Source organism: Eleginops maclovinus, chromosome 10, assembly GCF_036324505.1.
Source record: "Eleginops maclovinus isolate JMC-PN-2008 ecotype Puerto Natales chromosome 10, JC_Emac_rtc_rv5, whole genome shotgun sequence".
In the NCBI taxonomy this organism is placed as follows: Eukaryota; Metazoa; Chordata; class Actinopteri; order Perciformes; family Eleginopidae; genus Eleginops; species Eleginops maclovinus.
Window position 1 is genome coordinate 7,688,649 of NC_086358.1, and position 22,945 is coordinate 7,711,593.

Below are 22,945 nucleotides of genomic sequence, written 5' to 3' on the forward strand. Positions count from 1 at the left end.
CTCCGGTGATGAGTAAATGTATATGTTGTTTCACAGTGAGTTGAATAAAGAGCTTTACAATGAGAGCAAGGGGGAAAAACAGATGTTGTTGTCTTTATACTGTGAATATAAAGTGGGTATTATTGGGCCTGTGCTTTCACTTTATGATTCCCAACCCAGAGAGGTAAGGTGTTCCTCAAAACTCAGCAGAGCGTTGGAAAAATCTGTGAGTCGAGTCCCCGGATGATCGCTGACTGACTTCTTCCTGTGGTTTCAGAACTTGTGATTGGCAAGTGTGTCATCAACAAGTATGTCAGATACAAGTGAGTGACTCTCTCTCTCTCTCACACACACACACACACACACACACACACACACACACACACACACACACACACACACACACACACACACACACACACACACACACACACACACACACACACACACACACACACACACACACACACACACACCTTGTCTGAATCCAGCAAAAAATGTCACCTTTCAGGATGATTCTCAGTACAGCTGTTGCCCTTTCCTGACAGACGTGTTGCTCTCAGCTATCATAGCCATAACAATCTTTTTTAGAGGTTACTTGACGGCTAAAAATATAAACTTACAACTCAAATCTAACATATATCCACACAAGATCCTACTTGCCATTTTATTAGGATTTTCCTTGTGTCGGTCTGTGTAAGCTGCTCTAGAGAGCTTTAATTTGAAATGTCAAAGAAAAACAATTTATTGACACTTAAGACGTTGCGCTGACAGCAAGGATACGTGTTTACAGTGAGATTAACGTGATTGGACAAACTATGCTTCTCTGCATCGTCACCATCATGCTGTCCAAACAGTGTGTGGAGGCAGGTTACATTCATTTTCATTAACGGCGGACAAATTGTGTTTGGAAGGGGCTTAATCTGATTGCGTGTTCTGTGGAGGTCTGTGGTCTCTTATGTAACCTTGTGCTCCATCAATTGGGAGAATTTCTAGATTTGATTACTTGATTGATTTGATTACTCGATGATTTAATAAACAGGGTACCAACCAAAGAAACTACCACGATCGATCATCTTGTCAAGACTCTATTTGATTTCAAATCAATAAAAATGTATGTGGATCACATTGTAAAAAAACTGCATACATGTTTAGATCCAATCATATTTATTACCCATTGGATAATTCATATTTATTCTCAAATGTACATCGGCAAGCCGTGAACTAAAGTTGAATAATTGATTGAATGAGAAATATTCATTAAATGTATACGAGAGGAACTGAAATGAAAAGCAGAAAATGCCATTGAACAATTAAAAGCTGTAGAAACCTTGAGGATGTTTTTTATCAGCAAGATAATTGTATTGATTTTCTGTCCTTAGGAGCTTAAGTCTCCTTTAAGTGTGGAGAACTCTTACTTCTTCTGATCCTTTCTTGCAAGGAACGTCAACTCTTTTTTTTAATCTGCCAAATCTAAAACTACATTTTCAATTATAACATAAACATTGTTGGTGTACAGTTTGTGTATTCCTGCTTTAATCGGAAGAGAGTGGGGGATTAACTTACCTGCAAGAGTTAGCGTCACAGCCTCCTTTTGCATTCGATTCCACCATGTGGCAGATACAAAACATATCACAGACACAAATCTATCCCTGGAGGCAAAGTGTGAGCTTAGTGTAGTTGTATGGTTAGTGTAGTCGTATGGTTGGTATCATAACCCCTATAGAATGGCTTGAGCACACTGTGTTTTTTTCTTCTTCCGGAAGACAGATAACAAAGTGTAGCCTTTATTTAATCAGTTAGTTTTATTAAGATTAAGATCTCCTTTGAAAGATACCCGAGTACAGCAGGGGAAACATTCACACGGAGTAAACACAGTGCAGGATATTCAGTACCAGTTTGACAGGAAACAAAAACAGCAGCGATAACAAATCACAAATATCCCTCCAAATCTTTCCAAAAGTAAATTACATTTGGAAATCCACCAATGGGATGAGCTGTATGAGCCCTAAAGTCCTTTGTAATACATTTAAATTATGAGGTGATGTGTACTGGTAAGTAGTTGTATTGCAGGGTGAAAATGATTTCCTTTATCTAAACTATTAATAAATAAATACAAATTATTATTATTTCCTGTAATATGATGCCGCTTTTTAAACACATTGAAGATTTCACATTCCCTAACAAATCATGTGTCTAAAATAAATGCTTTATGTAAAGAATCAAACAACAATGTAACTTATACTCTTTCTGTACATATGCAAACACACCATAATTCATTATGAGGCCAGTGTCTGTTTAACCACATCTGAGTTTAAGTTTATTAATAATTCATTTATTTTCGGACAGAATAAAATATATAAACACTTTTACCAATTTCATCATAAGATATAAAGACGTGGCTTGATATGTAAATGATTGCATGGAAAAGCATTCATGTACTTTCAGAAATGATTTGATGTGCGTTGCTAAGTGATTCAACAGCTGTTTTGATAAGTGTGATGAATCGGAACAACCACAACTTCGATGTCAACGGAATAGAAGAATAAGCACATTTGTGATTTTAACCCTTATTTAGAGATCATCATCTCTTAAATACACGCTTTCTTTCACCAACACATTGGTACCACACAACGGCATGAAGAAGAATGGGTCTGACCTCCACATAAACGAGAAAAAAGAAATGCGAGTTGAACCACCGGAGCCGACCTACTGAAGTACGATGAGGTCAGATATGAGGTCAAACAACTTAAAACAAGAAAGAAAATGAATTCCGTCCAAAACCCAAGCCACACTGTTTTATATTGCTTCATTTAAGTTCTTATCTTCAAGGTCAAACAGGGTCATACAATCACACAAACGTCTTTAATCATGTCGCCACTTCTGGGAAATTCAGAAATGATCCTGGCTGTGCATCATGAGCTCTGTCCTTTTTCTTTCATGCCTTTTAGGCCTGCAGTTACATACTGTATTTAGTAACATCATTAACCTAGGAGTAATGTCCTTTTGAATTTCTATCAAGTACAGAGACAGCCTGACTCACTGCGTCAGTATTTTCATTTTGTGTATCCCCAGGTGTCCTTGCCGTCTCATTTCGTAACAGAGACGTTTCTGACTAAAACCACAGTTCACATCGTTTGAGGACATTTCAGAATTTGCCTGCAGCATATCTGTGCCTCAGCTGACCTTCGAGAGCTGCTCACATAGCAGATCTCTGTTATTGTTTCAAGGTAAGAATCCCCTGGTTCAGCTAAAAGAGTGAAAGGTCATGATTCTTCCCCGAGGGCCTGAAGACAGTTTGTGATTTCTGTCAACTGTTCATTTCCCCTGTCTAATCCAAATATGCTGCAGTGTGCTAATATTTTAATCGCTACAGAGGACTGAGACCTTGTGACATCCTTGAGAAAAGCAGCTGGAAAGACAGTGAGAACGGGGCAAGATAAGACAGAGGCTAGATAAACAAATGACTATATTTCAGGAGGAGACGTTGCTAATTGAATATATTGAAATTGATTTTAGAATAGGTTTGCTCCCATTCACACATCATGGAGGCGGAAGATTAGAAAAGTGTAGTGATTTTGAAAAATGCATTTCACATGGAGATCAAAAGTAAACAAGATTAAGAGTGTAAAGCCATAGCAGCTCTATGAGGCTTTAACAAGCAAATTTGAGATGAATGCTACAGGCAGCATGCTAACATACATACACTAACAGTTCCGCAGGTATAATTGAACCATGTTCAGCACTGGTTCGAGTGTTTGAATGCTAACACGTGCTAATTAGCACTTTCCATGTAGTACAGTTCATGGTCAATAGGAAAGTCATAATGAATGTTTGCAGGTATTTGGTCATAAATCCCAGTATTTCAATCAAAACAAAACATGTCATCTTCTTGGTGGTGCATTTGGAAAATTCAGGCAAAACAAGCAAGACAGTAGGATTGAATTCAAAAGGTGATTTCCAGATGCACCTGAATAAAAAAAAACACTGAGAAGAAGAAGAAGAAAGATATGAGTGATACGATAAAACCAGAGAGCACAAGCAGAGCAGTTCGACATTTAGCTTGTAAATATATAAAGCACACACTCCTTACACAAAGCTCAGAGCATGGTTTATGTATTCCACATTTTGAAATCGCTGGACTGGACTGCAGGACACAGATGAGACTCGAGATACGAAACAAAACAAATACATGCAGAGACTCTTGCACTCAGCACAAGAGATGTTGTTTAAAAATGCATAAGCCATTACAGTAAAACGTGTTCTTTATCCAGCCTTGAGAAAGAGATGTGTCTTGCTTCGAGGTTACACACCGCAGCGCTGCCCAGGTCCTGTAGGAGATAACAGATGATTGCCCAAGCAAGAAATACAGCAGAATTTCAGCTGACACTGGTTTTCTCCCATTCTACCGAGAAAATCTATTTGTAAGCTGCCTGTTGGGTTTCTGAACGATGGTAAAGTAAAACACAGGGCGGATATAACAGAGTAGTCAGGGCTAATCAGAGGGGACAAAGCTTCTGACTGATAATGTAAGCCATCTGGAACACAAACAGGTCGAACTGTCTTGTGATCTTAATGACCGTTTTACACAAGCCGGAAACAAGTCAAATTTGAGGTAATTTCTAAAAGATCTAACTCGATTAAAGAGGATCAGTTGGACTAAAAAGATAGACACATTTACTGAATGTCTTCCTTAGGTGAAGGTGACGACTCACAACAGGAGTGTTACACAACAACGTCCCTGTGTGTTATGTCGCCTTCAGGCTGAGACACATTACGTAGTAGAGACATATTGAATAGACGGTTAAACCAGAACACCAATAAACCTCACTTTGCTTCTCTCCTACCTCTTGTGGTTTGTAGCTTTGCTGATCATTTTGGTTTAATTTGCTCAGGTTTTAAGATCCTGTGACTCCTGTCTCCACCACAACTAAATGGATTTGTGTGAAAGTGTACTGGCCTTAAATTCAACAGCATCATCTTTTTCAGTAGAAACTGAGTTCTGCGGATTATCCAAATGAACTGGGACACTTATATAACGAGGCGTAGTTGTTTAAGAGTTCGTTTTTTCAGAGGGCTCCTGTGGAATAGTGTTGGAAGGCTTACACCATCTTACTGCAACATAGTTATTGGTTTCGGCTGCTAAAACCTGAGGTAATTCCAAATTCCATGAGGCAACTTTCTCAAGTATCGTTTGGGGAAATTTCTTCGAATACTGAGATTGTAATCAAAGCAACGCGGGAATGAGCATTCAATCTCTTCTGCCTGGCTGTCTCCAAGTCAACAAACAAATTAAATAACAAAATAGCCTCAAAACATTCTTTAAAAAATAAACATGTTCGATTACTGCACCACAAATGGGACACCTTTCACTCTCATATGTTCTGGTGAGTTGGCAATTTGGATCAACTGATACTTTAAGCTCAATTACTTGTTTTATTGGACGTAATGAATCTTTCAAAGAGAGAGCATAAAACCTATTTGAACACACACATAAAGACTAAATTGCGGTATTAGATGCTATCTTAGTTAAGGATGTCCCACAGTCAGCTTCAAATAAAGCTAATAGCCTGAGGAATGCTCATCATGCGGATTTCAAGCAGTTTACTCACATTTAGAGGCTCCATTAGTTTGGTAGTCGAATAAAGGAGATGACCCCACAACATAATGCCCTGCACTTACTCATGCAACACAAATGAAAATGTGCTTGAGAGGTCTTCAGTCATGCAGATATTCACTTCCTCATTTGATATGAACTAAGAGTGAACACTAAGGAGGTAAAATATAAAAGAGTGCAGTTAAATGTTCTGAACTGATGGGGATTTTATTTGACACCGCCAGGCCTCTAAAGACTCTTCAGGAAAACTAAGCAGAGTTTTAGCCTTTAAAAAGACAGATTATGGGTAGGACTTTAAATGTAACGCTGTAGTTTTATTCTGAGGGTTTTATGAAGCACTAGCAGTTCGGGATTTGTCCGAGAAGACTCCTTCAGTGGTTATCAAACAAAGGAATCAAGGCTTCCATATGATGAATGATCCAAGCGCTCAGCAGTACGACTCACACATCACAAGCCTTAAGACAACAAGCAAACACACAGAATCTACACACACACACACACACACACTGACATGCACTCATGCAAACACATATACATGCGTTCCTCTCAGGGGTTTAGCTCCTGTCGACCACTGCTCATTCATGCGCATACATAGCACACCGTTTTCTCCGAGGCACAGCGCACATACATCAACTTCAACTCCAAACACGCACAGAGATGCACACCTGATCTCATGCTCTTCCTGTTCACCCCTGGTTACAGTAATGAATGAAACATGAACGCCCCAGTATTCCAGCACATCGTTTATTGCTTTGACGGAAACAACCCCTCTTTCCGCACACACACATCCCACGTTCTATTTGATCCTACATCACTGACAGCGATTCCAGGTCTGAGAAGTAAACAGCAGGTCAAGACTAAGTCCAAAGTAGGACTCCAGCTGACCTGTGATCGTCAATGTGTTATTGCTGGGGTTGTGAAAGGGAGACAGAAAGAAAAAACTGGAAGGAGACGTGTGTCTGAAATCCTGTTTCATGTGTACACACATAAGCACACTGCTGGTTAATAATGCAGCAGGTGCACAGTGTGCCATACATACTGATCACAGCAGAGGACCTTAGATATATACACATGAACCTCATTCACAGACGTTCCAATTTTGGACTTGTCAATGATATAATGCATTAGCTAGAAAAAACACATTAGTCTAGAGCCAAGTTTTAACCCTTAAACAGCCTCTGAACAATTAAAGACATCAATGATAGAAGTGCGAGAGTACCACAAACACTGACACACACCAAGATGTAAATACTTTGACCTGTTACCCACTGGGTCCTACATCTTCGCTACACATGCCTGTCATAACAGTTCAGTATTTATCTACACAGTCGATGACTCTATAAATAAATCAGCTGTTGTTGTTGGCTTGGTATTTACATTTCCTGTTCCTCCATTTACAGATCCGCTGTATGCTTCTTCTAGACTTACAAAAAAAACACAACGTTTCAAAACTGGAAATGTAATTATCGCAGAATTTCGACTGGCAGTGTATTTTCACTGAAACCATGGGATACTGTAGCGTGAGTAACTCAGATTCAACAAATAACACCTACGTATTAATCTCTAGCTTTGTTTATCTTATGGATCAGCAATTATGTAGCGTGAAGCTGCATGAACGAACCCAAATGCTGCATTCATTTTATTAATTCATTTTACAGTATGTGGTAGTTTTGCTGCTTTAGTTTGAATTAAATCATTATAATAGATAAGATAAGATAAGATGTACTTTATTGATCCCCATTTGGGATTTGTTGTTGTTGCAGCACCACTAAAACATAATGCACTGCACATAAGTGGAAATAAAAGAGTAGAAATAAACAATTCTAACATCTCAAAACAGAAATAAACAGCATTAGAGTAGGAAATATACAACAAAAATCTATAAACTATCTGAGCCATAAAATAAAACACTATTGAAGGGACTTTATAGTATACACAGAATAAAACAGGATTTACATAATTTACATTAAGTGTGTAAGGAATGGAATGTTATATCAACTATAAATGTACAGTGTGAAGTTTAAGTCACTTAACAAAAGAGAAGCTATGCAGCAGAGAGTTCTCTGGTGATTTCTTGTACAGGGTTATTGCAGTAGGCAGTAATGTTTTCCTGTGTCTGTCCTTGTGACAGCCCAAGAATATCAGAACAAAATCACATGAATAATTTTGTAAAAGTGATGTAAAGCTATCTTCAGAAGGAAAATGGAAAGAAATGTCTAAAAATATTTGTGGGTTACATTTCATTTGAGGCACATTGTTGGACCATCCATTAAATGCATTAAACATCAGGGTGTGAGTGTGTTCCTGTTTGGCAATAAGAGGAGAGCTTTTCATCGCTGTGTGAAACATGAGTCAGCACTTGTGTGATGCTGACCTGGGACCCTCCATCAGGGGAGCTGTTTTGATGAATCCCCTCAGCAATTATCCGGGACTTCAACCGAGTCAGTTACATTTATGAGTGGAGGGAGCGGGAGCTCATCCTCATGAAAGTGCAGTACGAGCTGAAGCAAACACACAAACACACACACAGAGCAAACATACTGCAACTACATGTATATGTTGCCTAATTACATCCTCAAAGCGAGTGACAACAAATCCACGAGCTGGCACTGTGAAGCGCAAAAAACACAGGCAATAATATGGATTTCATATGATGAGATTACAATAGGCATGGGACTCACACATATGCACTGAGCTCATTTGCTCTTATCCCCCTCCCTACTTGTCGACATGCAATTAGATAAGAGAGTGTTCGACAAGGCACTTGGCACCCACACGCTTCCATTTCACAGCGGCTTTCATAACCATAAAGCTCAACTCCACCGGCTCACTTTGACCAAACTCTATCAAACGAAGCCCCTTATTCCTCTCCAACACAGGGAGTCACATCCCGCCTGCCCACTCACAATCAGCTCTCATTCCCCCCGCTGTCACACGGCGTCTAATGGAATTTAGTTTCGCTCACACTTACTGTAGGCCCAGCTCAACCATGTGTTGTTGTGGAGCAGCTGAACATTGCTTTGAAGGTTCAATCCACTCTTTTTCTGTAACAGTTTTGAAAAGTCAGTATGAGAGAGATGAGAAGTTTGATCAAATTGATTAGATTCTCATTCCCAAATGTCATCAGTGGAAACACATTCTTTAATAATGTTTCGGAAAAATGAAAGCGATTCATTTCGAACAGCAGCCCAGGAGAAGAGAGAACTAATCATTCAGTAATTATTCAAAATGTGAGTACTCGTCTCTCTGTCAGTAGCCGTGTAAGGAAAACTAGAAAAGGCTGACGTCAGTGTATTCAGTACATACTCCAACATTTAACGACTAGTTTTAATTTGATTTGCCTGTTATAGTTTTCTGCCATACTTACCGTTATTTAAACATTAAAGGCCTCAAACAAAGTACCTTTCCGGCATCAGAATTGTGGGGGCTTTGTTCGGGTGTGACAAACTTTTACATAAAAAAAAGTAATTGTAATTTCTCATCTTGGACTCGTCTTTCTCTAAAGTTTATTTGATAAGCGAAATGATTGTGAATATCATCCACATTTTAGGCAGATCAGCAAAAGAAAATGTAAAATAATGCAAATTTGGCTTTAAATTTAGATTAAAGTTAAATAAACTGAAGTGTTTATTTGCTCCTTCATAGGTTAAGAAAATAATTCTATATCTTAAGGTTAAAGCTTTTCTGGGCTGCTGTTAGCGAATGTGCAAGGGCGTAATTGAGAGCGTTGCCCTAACTGTTTTAGACTTGCACTACAACTTGTATTTTCTTTCTCCTTCCACCTAAAACTTGCCTCCAGACAGGAATTTAATCATCCAACAGCTTTCTCGACACGTAGGTCTGCACAGCGCCTTGCTGCCGTATTGGCAGGTGAAGAGGGTTAACCCTCCATAGCTCCTCCATATAAAACACCCTCCTTTGTATCATTTTCACAGACACTGTATTATGTCTGTTATTATCAAAATCCCAGCTTCAGACTGATTCAAATAGTTTAAATTTAAAATGGTCATTGTAACAAGTTACACATTAGTGTTCACAATAAACGGTTGTTATTAATTGAGGTTGGTAACAAGTTTAAACCCTGCGACATCGGCTTCTGCCTACTCAGTGCTCTCTATTTGGGTAAGTCAGCATAAAAACAACCCTTTTAGAGGTTTGATTCTGCCAACAAAAGGTGCACGCACTGCACTGCAGGACACAATAAAATGTGTTAAGTGTGCTCTCTGGAGGCATCAGCTGCATATTTGTTCATTAAGTTCATTGCACTTGTGATTTTGATCCTCTCAGTAGCAGTTGAGTACACAGAAGGGCACCTTGAGGGTCGATGGAGGGCCGCTGCCCTTCGAGAGGCTGACAGAGTCATTTGTCAAAAGGAAAAGGCCATGAATTTACTGCACCCGCTGTCTTATCCGCATGTTTAACCCCCTGCTCTCCTAACACACACACACACACACACACACACACACACACACACACACACACACACACACACACACACACACACACACACACACACACACACACACACACACACACACACACACACACACACACACACACACACACACACACACACACACACACCACCTGCCTCTGCAATGTACGCAAGGGGATCTGGATCTGATGGAATTAGAGGGAGAGAGTGAGGTAGAGGGATACAGGGAGAGAGAGGGCGAGTTTATTTAATTAGGGGGAGACAGGAAGAGGACTGAGTGACATCATTTCAATGTCGCCTCTTACAACCCCCCCGCCCCGATACATTTCCCTGTCAAGAGCTCCATCTGGTAGACACATGACACACACACACACACACACACAGCTATTCAGTATCCGCATGGACACAACACGTACGCTGCCTGCTCTCTCACTGAGTCAGTAGTTCCAAACAAAAAAAGAAGCTTCTCCGTTTCACACATCCGAACATTAATCAGCTCCTTCATTGCCACCATATGGCTCTGACATTCTGCCCATGTTACTGTTCGTGCAGAGGTCCATCAAGCCAGCCCTGTCACACATCCCACACACACATATCAGATAGTGTACCATGTGAAGAGCCTGACTGTGTGGATACATTCAGTGGAGTAAAACCACGTTTTTTTGATGCTATATTTCCCTTTTCTTAAGAGTCTTTTTACACAATACGGAAGGCTTCATCAGGATTTCTAACGTAACAGGTACAAATACCTTATACGGCTTGTGTTTAATCAATAATAATAATAATAATAATCCCTTTAACTTATATAGCGCTTTTATTTTTTAGACGTCTTCTTGCTTAACTTTTTAAGACATGTCTTTTTCTCCAGTAGCTTCTGGATACATACACTTAGCTCCAAAAAAAGCTTTGTGATCAGAATAGTTCATCTTCTTGTCAACAGAAGAGGGTTTTCGCTTTATCCACAACTCAATCTACTAAACATTCTGACTAACATGTTATTTGTTACAGAAACTGTAACTAGCCTTTGTGCACCATTCGGAGTTCTGTGTTGGATAAAGAGCAGCAACTGTGATCCACAATTCAATAATAACATGACAATATAAACTACATGTGACACTGTCTTTTACATCCAAACTGAATGAGTCAATTTGTGCAGATGGTAGCTTCTTGTAGTGATCTTGAATCTATATTGAGCTAAACGCTAACGCAGCATGCTAAACATGCCAACAATAACAAGGCAAGCATGTTTAGAAGTTACACGGTACATCGTGTTTAGCACAAAGTAGGTTCCCTCCCTATGGAGTCGATGAATGTATAATTTCATGGCAGTCCAGTCATCAGTTGTTGAGAAAATTCCATCTGGACCAAAGTGATTGAACGGCTGTCCAATGAACCGTCCAACATCGAAATCCAGAGAGCTGCAAGTATGGCTAACATAAGCTACCAGGGAACACATGCATGACTGCGTGCCTCTGTCCTCTCACAGTAAGCTGAAGAAACAGGCCAATCCTTTAAGAAAAGGTGGTGTATTTCTTTAAAACTTCAACCATCGCTCCCCCCCCCCCCCAAGAGTCTGCGAGGCTACTGAAGTGTGGATCCAGAGCCCCAGAAGTGAAGGGGGAACGTGTACTCATTTTTTTTTAACCAGTATATGTGTATGTGTGTGTGGTGTGATATACTGGAGTCCATTCAAGTGCAGTATATGTGTGTTTTGTGCGTGCGAGTACAATATGTGCTGTGTATTGTAGGTACAGTACGTGTCAAGTTGTGTGAGTGTAGAGTACATCTCCCTGCGTGTGTGTGTGTGTGTGTGTGTGTGTGTGTGTGTGTGTGTGGTGTGTGTGTGTGTGTGTGTTTGTGTGCATCCCAGCATGGAGAGGATAGCAGAAGTCTCAGCGGAGAACCACACAGGAGGTGAAGTGTTCAGCAAAGTGTGTTTTGTGTGTGTGTAGGTGTGTGTGTGTGAGAGAGTGTGTGTGTGAGTGTGTGACGTGTACTGTGGGAAGAGTGAACCCCCCCATGGATGGATCAGTGGCTAACCACAGGGGATGTGGTGTCTTTGAGAGCTGTCAGTGAAATCCAGCATGACCACATTTTACACATGAGAAGGTGACATTAAATGGATCGTCTCCGTTAACACAGAAGGAAAATATGGTGTGGAAATTAATATTATTTCCTTTTAAGGCACATTTGATATGCTGCTAAGGACATTTCACAACCAGATTTTCAAGACAGTATTTATCGCAAAAACCCTGGACTACAACTAGGTTTTAAAAAAAGACATGACGACGGTAAGGTAAAGAAAGCCAAACAGCTAACTAGTGAAATAAAGATTCAGCCGATATAAGTTAACTATCAGTAGAATTGAAAGGCATTACGGAATATCAGCCGCATCAGTATGTAAAATAGAAAGATCTACCTATAAAGCATAATAATTAACATGTTAAATTGAGTTCCTTCATTTTGTACAAAAGCCAAAATGCAAAATATAACCATTTGGCTATTTCTCAAGGGTAAATGTCTGCCTATTTGTTCCTTTGAGGTTGCCAACGCAACATGATAACAGGGGAATAGAGGGCTGTAAATTACATTTTCCAAGTAATTCAAATTCAAATATCCCCAGTCTGATCATTTGTGTACTAGATAGAGGGCTTTTGTTCAGGGGCTTGCTCCTACTTTAATGTTGAAGTTCTTTATAGCTCTATGAATGGATGGCATGCACTTCTTTTTAACTAGAAAAAGTCAATTTAATTTTGAGTTCAAACATTTGAAGGTTCAGCTTTGTAATAAGGTAGACCTTTGCTAGTTGTAGATCAAACATTAATGCAGAGTATCAAAAACTTGGCTTAACAATACCACGGAAACAATAGAAAATCATTTCACTTCATCAATCTGGCATTTTATTTGCAGGTTGTGCAACATGTGCTTCTACCACTTTAGAGGGCTTCTTTTAAGCAGTGTATGCCATCCATCAAAGTAACCTGATCCGAGCAAAGACACACATTGGACTTGTTTTCTGTGCATGGAAACGCTGCGGTGGCATTTCAGGATGACTTCGAGGTCACGTTGAGATGGATAGGGGCACACAACAAATGCACAGAGCCAGCAGGAGCACAGAACATCAGGGGGGCTGTAAAGCAGCAGGGGAATGGTTTGCTCACAACCCCTCATCAGGAGGGGTCAGAGTGCTGATTATTTTACAAACATGTCAACGTGTAGAGAGGCCATTATTGGTAACATGTACTTTCAGGTGGAAATGGAGGGATCAGAGTGATTTTTTTTTGCCTGTAATAAACTCAATTGAATGCAAATGCTTGTAATGGACTGCAGTGAGGGGGAGGGGGAAGAAAAATTGCAGCAATAGCGAGGAGACCAGAGAAACTCTTCGGCTGCTGCTGAAATTGAGTTTTCAGGGACAATTGCTGATGTTGTTTCACATTTATTACATCACTACAATATATATACCACAGAGGATCCAGCTAACACTTATATCCCTGAACATTTGCAGATATCAAGCAGAAAGCAGATAATGAAAAATCTAACTCATCTTCTGGACATTTCAATGTCACATTTTTCTTAAACACACACATTGGCTTCACAAACACCATTAGCAATGACATGAAAGGGCGAGACGTTGTGCTGCTCACAGAAAATTGCACTCGCGAGGAGAAATTGAAGTTCAGTGGAGGAAATAAACAGGTGGTTTGGGACTGAGAGGGAGAGACAGCTCTTTGATGTTGTGAAACTAAACCTTGTGTTACCCTGGCCAAGAAAACACTTGTGTCTCTCTGTGCTGCGGATATGGGAAGATGAAGGGCTTTCATTTTTTTTTCTAAATCATGTGCATGTCAGCGGGAAACTGCAGGAGTGCCTGCACTTTGTGGGGCTGCACAGTGATCATAATGTATGTAATATATAAATGCTTTTTGACAGTGCACGCTACGTGTGTGCACTGACACATGCTCGGAATTGAGTCAGCAGCTTGAGTTCATTAGCTCCTCGGGGGGCCAGGGAGGAGGGTCAGCCGGTCAGTTTGCTCAGAGACTAGCGTTTTTTATCCGACCCAGAACATTCATCATAACTACACTTCCACCATTATTTTTAATAGCACTTTTTTCCAGACTACGAAAGAAGCCTGCAATTAAACTGTGATATTTTTTCACATTTATGGCCTGAAACACTCATTTCACCAATGGGAGTAGCCGGTTAAGGGAAACCATTTGGGACAATTAGAGAGCAGGTTGGACTCAGGTTAGTCGACAAAAGGTCCAAATTCTCAAGGGATCAAGAAGAGTGTGGAAGACATCACAGATCCCCGTTCCAAAAGAATAAACCCAAAATCTTCTGATAAATATTCAGGTCAGTCAGAACACCAATTAACGTCACAGCACCCACATTTGTTTTGTCACATCGGTGCTTTGAGATGTACACAACAGCTCCTCTGACCCAAAATTGCAAATACCGCCGCCTGCATATATCTGGGAAATAGCTTTTCCACGGCGGCTGATTGTTGGAGATTTAAAAAGAGACGGTGAAGAAGAGCAGGGTGGAGGGGAGGGAAGCAGAAGAATGGAGGCTTGCACATTACGAGAGAGAGAGAGAGAGAGAGAGAGAGAGAGAGAGAGAGAGAGAGAGAATGAATGAAAGTAAAAAGTCGACATGGAGGGAATAAAATGTGGGAAAAGGAGATGGAGGGAAAATGGGGAAACCTGCAGTGACACTAAAGCCTTCTTCTTCTCTAATGCACATATATCAATTGATAAATGTATGTATGTGTGTGTGCAGTAAGCAGAAAAGGTAAACACACCTATGAAAGCAATTTCACAGCATCTGCGTACGAGAATGAGTTTGTATATAACCCCAGGAGTCAAACATACTGTAGAAATAAATGATTTTGAAGACTGCTGCTGTAGTGATACAGAATCAAACCTCAGCAGACACTAGGTGGTAAATATCCGATCTGGGGAAATATATCAAAGCTTTGTGGAAGAGAACAGAGCCCCGCCTCACTCTTTCAAACACACACTGCGAAAGCTTTATTACACACACCACTCAGTATCCTCTCTCCACTCACATGTTCCTGTGCACTATGTGCGAACTGACCTTGGTGAAATCCAGGTACAGTACGAGTCCTTCATAAAAGCTCTCAGCTGCAGATTTGTTTTTTCGAGAGGTTGGGAGGAATTGAATTTGAAGGGTTTCGATTCAGATGGGGTTAGTGGTTTTCCGAGGAAAAGGGGTGGAATAAAGGTTAGGGAATGTTTTGGAAATGGCTTCCAACTTTAATGCTGCTGCGTTACTAGATGCAAAACGATACCTCTTGTGTATTCAGGCAAGGAACAAATGGAGGAAAAATGATTTAAAGGTTAAAAAAAGGAAAATAAAATAAGATGATTGTATAGGAAACAGTTATATAAGAAACTGCTAAATCAAATAATAAATCAATATATAATTGACTACTACAACAGCAAAAAAGGATCCATTTAAGGATGAAAAACTGCAGGATGAAATTGACATTAAAACCTAAAAAATAAAGAAAAAGGAGGAGGGATGAGGTGGCTCTAAACAGAATGAAAAAAATATATAAAATTGCAACAATTTTGTTATCTTGACATATTTAGCACTTGCAGAGAAAATGGTGGAAGTGCCGTTTTACAGTAAATCAATTTATATAAAAAAAGTAGAGGAGGTATCATAAGGACACTGGAGGTGAGATAGAAATGAGTGGAAAACAATAGGGCGACACACACCAGGCCTCACACATTTAACTCAGTCTCTTCTGCAACAGAGAAGGTCACTCCATATCAAACAGTGGCCAACCCCATTTAGCGGGAGCCATAAAAACCTGATGGGCTTAGCAAGGATTAGACGGCTAACACAAAAAGCTCAGTGGCTGTAATAAGTACCGACAGAACAGGGTAAGCCGACTCCCATCAACACATTGAAATTATAGTTCAATTACAAAGACGTCTCTTCCCGTTAACGTCACACAAGACACATGAAAGCAATTTCCTAACATGTTTTCAGAAAGGCGGACCTTTCATACTGTAGCTGAGGCACTTGATGCTGACCGTAGAGATTTACACAGTGGCAGGCATTGCTGGCATTTGGTTAAAAAAAGCATTAGACTATAAGTCCATCAAAGTTTAATACAAACATCAAAAACGGCATCAAATTAAATTAGTGTCCGATGTTTACTGAGATATTTAAATGGTAAAAACCCGTCAAGAGACACTAGAGGGAAATGCAGGGGTAAAGGCATTAGAAAATAGGACCTGGGAATGGTAAATAAATGTATAAAAAACATTGTGTCAACTCACTGCTCCTATGTTGAGATATTTCATAGATTTGCTGCTAGCGCTAAAGGATCAGAATGTATATTATGTAAGACACTAGGATTTATGTCCAATGGATCTTTATTACAGATTTCAGGACAATCTATCCAATAATTGTCCAAATATTTTAGTCTGAACAAGAAATGTCAACTGTCATAGCAATCCCTCTAATTGTTATTAATATATTTGAGTCTGGACAAACATGCTGGACCCAGAAAATAAAGTGGATAAACTGACCTCCAAAAAGTCATGATGGTTATTATAACAGAATATGAAAGAACACCAGACGATAGAGAATCCCTCACCTCTGAAAAGTTACAACCTTGACTTTCTTTCTTTCTATTCCTTATGTGTGCACCACTGTCCTGTCCTACCCGTTTTCCCTCTCATATCTCATTCTTTACTTTATTTTTTCAAAGATATAAAATACTTTATTTCAGCCCCATAGTCAATCGGCAACATTTCTCTTAAGGATTCCAAATTGACATCAATTTCCCAGCACCTTTCTGCAGTATTTTCTTATATTTTACATGTGTCAAGGAAAATGTCCTCAAGGCGTTCAACAGATATGACCCCGACATTGCTTTCTAAAGACAGTCTGTATCAGTTCTGGCATTTATTTTGCTCTTGTGCTTAATTTAAGATTCATTTAAGTGCTGTTTACATCAACAGAAAGTTCACTGTTTAGACATCCAGGGCAGTTTGACTGTCAACAGGGTTTTCCAATCGATCAGAATCAGATACTGGGCACTTTATACACAAATGAATATTTCTAAGAATTACAACTGACAAAAAACGTCAGTTGCTTGTTCATAAAAAACATTTCAATGAATTGAATAACTTACATTGGCTCCAAAACATGTGGCTCTGCTGACTCAGGTGGGTGTACTCCGTGGTTAGATGGTTGCTTACTAGTTATTGCGATGGTTCATTTACAAAAGATCAGCATCCCACATATTTGTAACCCTTCCTGGGTGTTTACTTTCTCTCCTAAACACAACTACAAAAATGTAATAACTTGAGCGCCTCCACAATCTATCTCTGTAACCCATAGCCACTTCAGCAGTAACCCTGTCTGTGAGTCACTCCTCTTTTGAGTGCACTGTTGTCGATGCAAAACACTGCATTTATGAATTTAGTTTACTTTTGTGTGATGAATCAGTTTGTGTTTGTTTGCCCACAAGACAACTGTGTAGGTGTTTCATTCCCATCAACTTGACAAAGTCCATCTGTGTGTAGATCTGTTCGGTTGTTAATTGTTGTGTTTGGCTCAACAACAGAGCAGACACAATGGCAGAAACCAGTCAGCCCAAATAGGGGAGTAAACAGACAGCAGGAGCACCACACGCAAACAGCTTATGGTCCATCCTCTACATTATCCTCACCTATCATTCACCCCTTGTGATTGAAAATAATATTGGCAAGATGAGTGGATATAAAATCCAAATTTCCCCCACCGTCAGCTCAGACGTAACTTAGCGGAGCTTAGACAAATCCCTTCATGTTTTGGGATTACATTTTGGGCTTCTCCCAAATGTACTTAGGTGCAGAACTTTTGGAATTAGATTATGAAGAAGCTCTGCAACAATGGAAGAAAGCCTGCTACCTGGACACTGAGAAGAATAAACTCAAGTAAATGTCATATTCTATTAATCTTAGCCAAAAGTAATAGTGGTGCTCCTGTCCTCTGTGAGGGCAGTTGTCCCAGAGCCCCAGCTGTATGTTGTCTAAAACCCCTCTGGGTGACCCGATGGTCAGGCCAAGGCTGGCCTTAATGGTTTTCTCTACTTCCAGCAGATGGATTGATCAGCTAGAGGATTATAAACAGGCTGAGATGATGGATGCGAGAGGCGGGAAGATCTTTCAATCAATCTGTCATCCGCAGTTTGCCCCTCATCCGCAGGAAACGGGACTGATGTCATGGTCGATACGGGCAGGCTTTTGTCACTGGCAGATGTGTGTGTGTGTGTGTGTGTGTGTGTGTGTGTGTGTGTGTGTGTGTGTGTGTGTGTGTGTGTTTATGCATGCATGTAGAGAATAGTATCTGCTTCTGGTCAGCGGGTGGTGCAGGTTTCGGAATTAATTTGTTTGTTGTTGAGGTGTGTGAGTATGTGTTTGTTTGTGTGTTTGAATGTATTGTGCAGAAGGCGGGTGGGCACATTGTCACCATGTGCTGCCTGGAAATACCCGCTGACATTACACATCCGACAATGCAAATGCTCACTTCAGCATCTTGCTCAGCGGGAGCAGCTCGGCTAATCATCAGCATTTGGGCTATGCAAGTGTTTGCTTGTTTGATCTCCTTTTTATTCAGTTATTTGACTTTGATCCCAACAACATCCCGTCCCAGAAGACTTTATTAAAGGGAGACGAGTAAACAACATGTAACAGGCCTTTCAGCATAAGATATTTGGATATTTCACAGTCCGACACACAGGTGTACATAATATAAGGATTACACTCCTTTAGCATCAGTGTCCTGGTATAGTAATGCCACGATTTACTGAGACACTTAAATGGAAAAGAGCCAGCGTTATTGGTGCTGCCTTGTTGTACAATCTTTACATGCATATTTACCCATTAACGTCAGTGTTAGTCCTGATGTAAAGACCACATTTAAGAGCAAACTAAGAAGAAATCCTGCTCTATTAGTCAGAATCAGAACATTTTGAAGGTCTTTGTGTATGTTTTCTATGTTGGGACGTCCCGGTGGCTCACCTGGTACAGCGGGAGCTCCATGTGCCTTAAGGATTTGTTGCTGCTGAAGAACTCATCTGCACCCACCTCACATTTCCAAGTTGATGAGGACAGCCTTGACGCGCCATTAGTTTTGGGAAATCCTTCATGTCATTTGGGGATTAGTTGCAGGTCCTGCCTCCCTGTCACTGATATGCTGTTGAATGGAAAACAGCGTGAATGAAAAATAATCTCAACTCACAGGTCCACTGACTGGCTTTGACACGGCTCACACCCACTCCTCATTTGTTATCATGGCACTGCACTGTGGCCTTTTTAAACCTGCGGCCTATTTGTAGTGTATGAATTACAACCTGTATAGAATTATGTTTGCACATTTGGCACAGTTGTGAGCTCAGAAAACCATATAAGTTGTATAGGATATATTAGTGCTTTTTAAGACTGCAGCTGATATAGGATGAAATATAAAGCAAAAATGGCCCTTAATTTATGGTAAAAAAATTGCCAACTTAAGTGTTGTGTCCCTTTAAAAGCAAAAGCTATAAAATACAGAGATATAAAAACAGTAGTATGCTTTTGAGAAGGTAGACCCAGGTATCTAAGATGTGAAATCCTACCTTATGGATCAGCCTATATTCTGAAGTGCACATATTGCACAGCTTGGAGAGGTAATCCCGCTGTGGCTCGTAAGCATTCTGGGAGAAGTTGGCGAGCTCATCTCAGCAGCAGGAATCGGCCGCCAGATCGCTGCTGGGAGGACAGCCAGAGAGCACCATTGATTAGTAACATTATCGCCTTTATTCCTTCTGATTCACTGCACAGAAAGATCCAAGGTTATTTCGGGTTTATTTCGGTTCAATATTGTCTGCCGCTCTTCAATGAAATTGTCAAGGCTTTTGATTTCCCACATAAAAACCAGTGTTTTTTTTCCTCTTTCTAAGCGGGCCAGGTACTATTGCTTTGTGGGTTATGAGAATCTGAAGGGCTTGCTTATCCTCCACACAGCCATGTTGGTCTCTGGTGCTGCAGCTAATGAATCACAGTGAAAGAAGGCTCCTGAAACAAAGGGGAATTGATTGTTTCTCTCTCTCACCGAGGTAATTCATTTTCTCAAAACATGTTATTTGGATGTGTTGTTTATTAAAATCGTTTTCTTTTCCTATCCTGCTGTTTCACGTCTTTCAGCATGAAAAGTAAGAACTCACTCAAAAAAATCCAATCAAGCTGCCTTCTTTTCTTTTCAAGATTGGAAGTCGGCACAAAACACAGCTGCTATTCACTAGGGAACATGTCGGCAATGAAAGTTTTGTCGAAGTTACACAAATAGCTGATGTAATATGCACAAAAAAGCTCAGACTAGAGCTGCCTACAGACAAATGTGGTGAACAAACTTTTTGGTTTCATCTTTTCAAGGTTTTGTATACTCTAGGTATAGCTTTGAAAAAATAATTCAAAGAAAACAACACCGAAAACTGTTATAGTGAACCTGACAACACATGAGCTTTTTATTTGGAATATGCAGCCTTCCCACTTATTCTGTTGAATTGCATTTATCAACACTGAAAGCCGTCGGAAACACAAAACAGTATGAAAGCTGTACAGTTTTGTAGAAAGGGGAATGAGAAAAACTTTGAGATTATTTATAAAATATTGTTGAAGCATGAGTTCAGGCTGAGTTTATCTCTTCTTCAGGCTCTCACTCAGTCAAAACCTGCATCCTGATCAAATTGCTTGACTGTTTTCCCATACGGAGCTGCCCTTTCAGCTCCATCATCTCATATCCAGCGTGCTCAAACTAAGCTGCCCTGTATTAGCAGCTTCATTGTTTGCGAGCATGTCAGCCACATTGTGGGCTGCTGTGGCACCTGAGCCAGAAGGCAGAGCGACGCATGTGGTTAATGCTCGCTGGACTGAGTAGATAATAAATAAACAAACCTGAGACTGCTTCCTGCCATCTGTTGTGGAATTAACTCTGCTGCTGCATACATGTTGACAGAAGTAGGATCCATAAGGGATTGACGTAGAGCTAGTTTGTTTCAAATGTCTTTATGTGATGCTCTCTGTGTGTTTACAGTAAGCCTGTGGCACTGGGTGAGTGATTCACAGATGTGCTTGAAAAAAAAGCTATGAGTCAGGCAGAACACAACAGATGATCATCGTGCCTTTGACACAGTGCTGGAGAGATTTTCAAAGACCTCCAGCAACAAACAATGATCATTTCAAGAAGATTGTTTTTTCTTTTAGCTTCTGATGTTGATTTACCACTTATCAATTATAGTTTATGGAGGGCCTACAGACTGCACAGATTTAAAGTGGGAGCTTTAGAGCGTAAAGTCTGGACAGACAGCGCCCTCTTGTGGTTAAATAAAAACACGACTGTCAATATATTAACTTAATGTTTACAGAGCAGCATTACAATTTGTGGGCTTCATGAGGTTAATCAGGAACATTTAATTAATACAACCCGTTTCCTTCCTCTCTAGACTGCAGCACAATTAATTGTTAGATATTGAGGAACACCAAGGTCATGTCTTTTAAATCTAACTTTTGGGGGGTAATTTGTTCAGGGTTTTAGAAACCTAGAAGGGGAAGTTTAATTAAAAGTAACAACACTGAGTGAATATTTTAAGGCAAGACATGAATAATAATCATTTCCTAGTTGTTATTCATAGCACTCTGGTGTCTTCGAATAAGCATTCACTTATTGTCACATAACTGAACACATTCACTTTTAAAGCGGATATTTGTTGCTAAAATGGTCACTATTTGTAAAAAATAAAAAATGTATATCACACCATCTTTAATTTCCATCACCTCTATGAAATGTTTCAGAATCTTTCATTTTTAGCTTTGTTTTTCCTGCCCACAGCATTACTGATTTATACCGTTTTTATTAAGTTGTACGTACGCGGTTGTATGCTATGCTACATACCTATATGCTAACATTAGCGGCTAACCGTTAACGACTAGCTAGCTAACTGCTAGCTGCTAAAGTTTGCCCTTTTCCGCCAGTAGTTGGTGGAAACTAAAAACAGAGCACAACAAAAACAGTTAGATGTTTACTTACATTTAGTGAAGCGGACGCAAACACGACTCCAAATTAATGCTATTGTGGCTCCACATCTGCTGGGTGTATAAACATTTATTTTCCCACCCTTTTTCCACTTAATTGACCAAAACAAATGTTATCATGTCGGTGTGTTTTAGCTTCGTTTCAGCTGGCCCCTAGTTCCCCAAATGTATGGCAGGTTAAAGGTGCCTACTTTTGCAGCGTAAATTGGCAGACTGGAGTGCAGCTTTAGGTGCATTACTGCCAATTACTGGAGGGTTGGGCAGCAGAATAGCAAAAACCTAAATGATCAATTATCATATTTGTGCTGCTGCTCTTTAATAATTGTTTTTGAAGATTGCATAATTTATTTCTCAGCAGATTACCAAAATAACAATAATGTATTTTTTTCTTTAACCAGTGCGACCTGATATTATTTAGTTGTATTTATCATATTTGTTGCAGTTTGAAAGTTTCCAGTGTATTAGTTTACCAAGGCTTTAATGATTCTAACATCTTACTGTACTTTTAGTTTTAACATCTGCTTTAACTTCGCTCTTCAAGCTCATGAAGCAGGACCTAATACAGCAGCCATTTTTCTCATTTTGAATACTCTGACTTATTTTTGTGTTAGTATTCTACAAAAGAAAATACAGGATGTGTTCAGTTCAGATGGGAATTGTACCTGTGGCTCACTGGCAGAGTTTTTTGAGACACCTTAAATAAAACCGTCAGCCATCATTCATGTTATTAGTTCCAATTTTGCTTTACCTGACAAGCCCCATGGAGATGTTTAGAAAAAAAGTGACTCTATTATGTTTCACTGTTCCATT

The 22,945-nt window shown here is 39.9% G+C and overlaps 1 long non-coding RNA gene across 1 annotated transcript; it reads right to left on the reverse strand.

The window, feature by feature from the left end:
• Window positions 1-3,808: 3,808 nt before the first annotated feature.
• On the reverse strand, window positions 3,809-22,312 carry LOC134871127 (uncharacterized). Its single transcript, XR_010166634.1, has 4 exons — window positions 22,131-22,312; window positions 19,681-19,810; window positions 19,085-19,259; window positions 3,809-4,310 (listed from the first exon to the last, which is right to left on the reverse strand). It is a non-coding gene; the product is annotated as an uncharacterized LOC134871127 (long non-coding RNA).
• Between the last annotated feature and the right edge of the window lie 633 nt (window positions 22,313-22,945).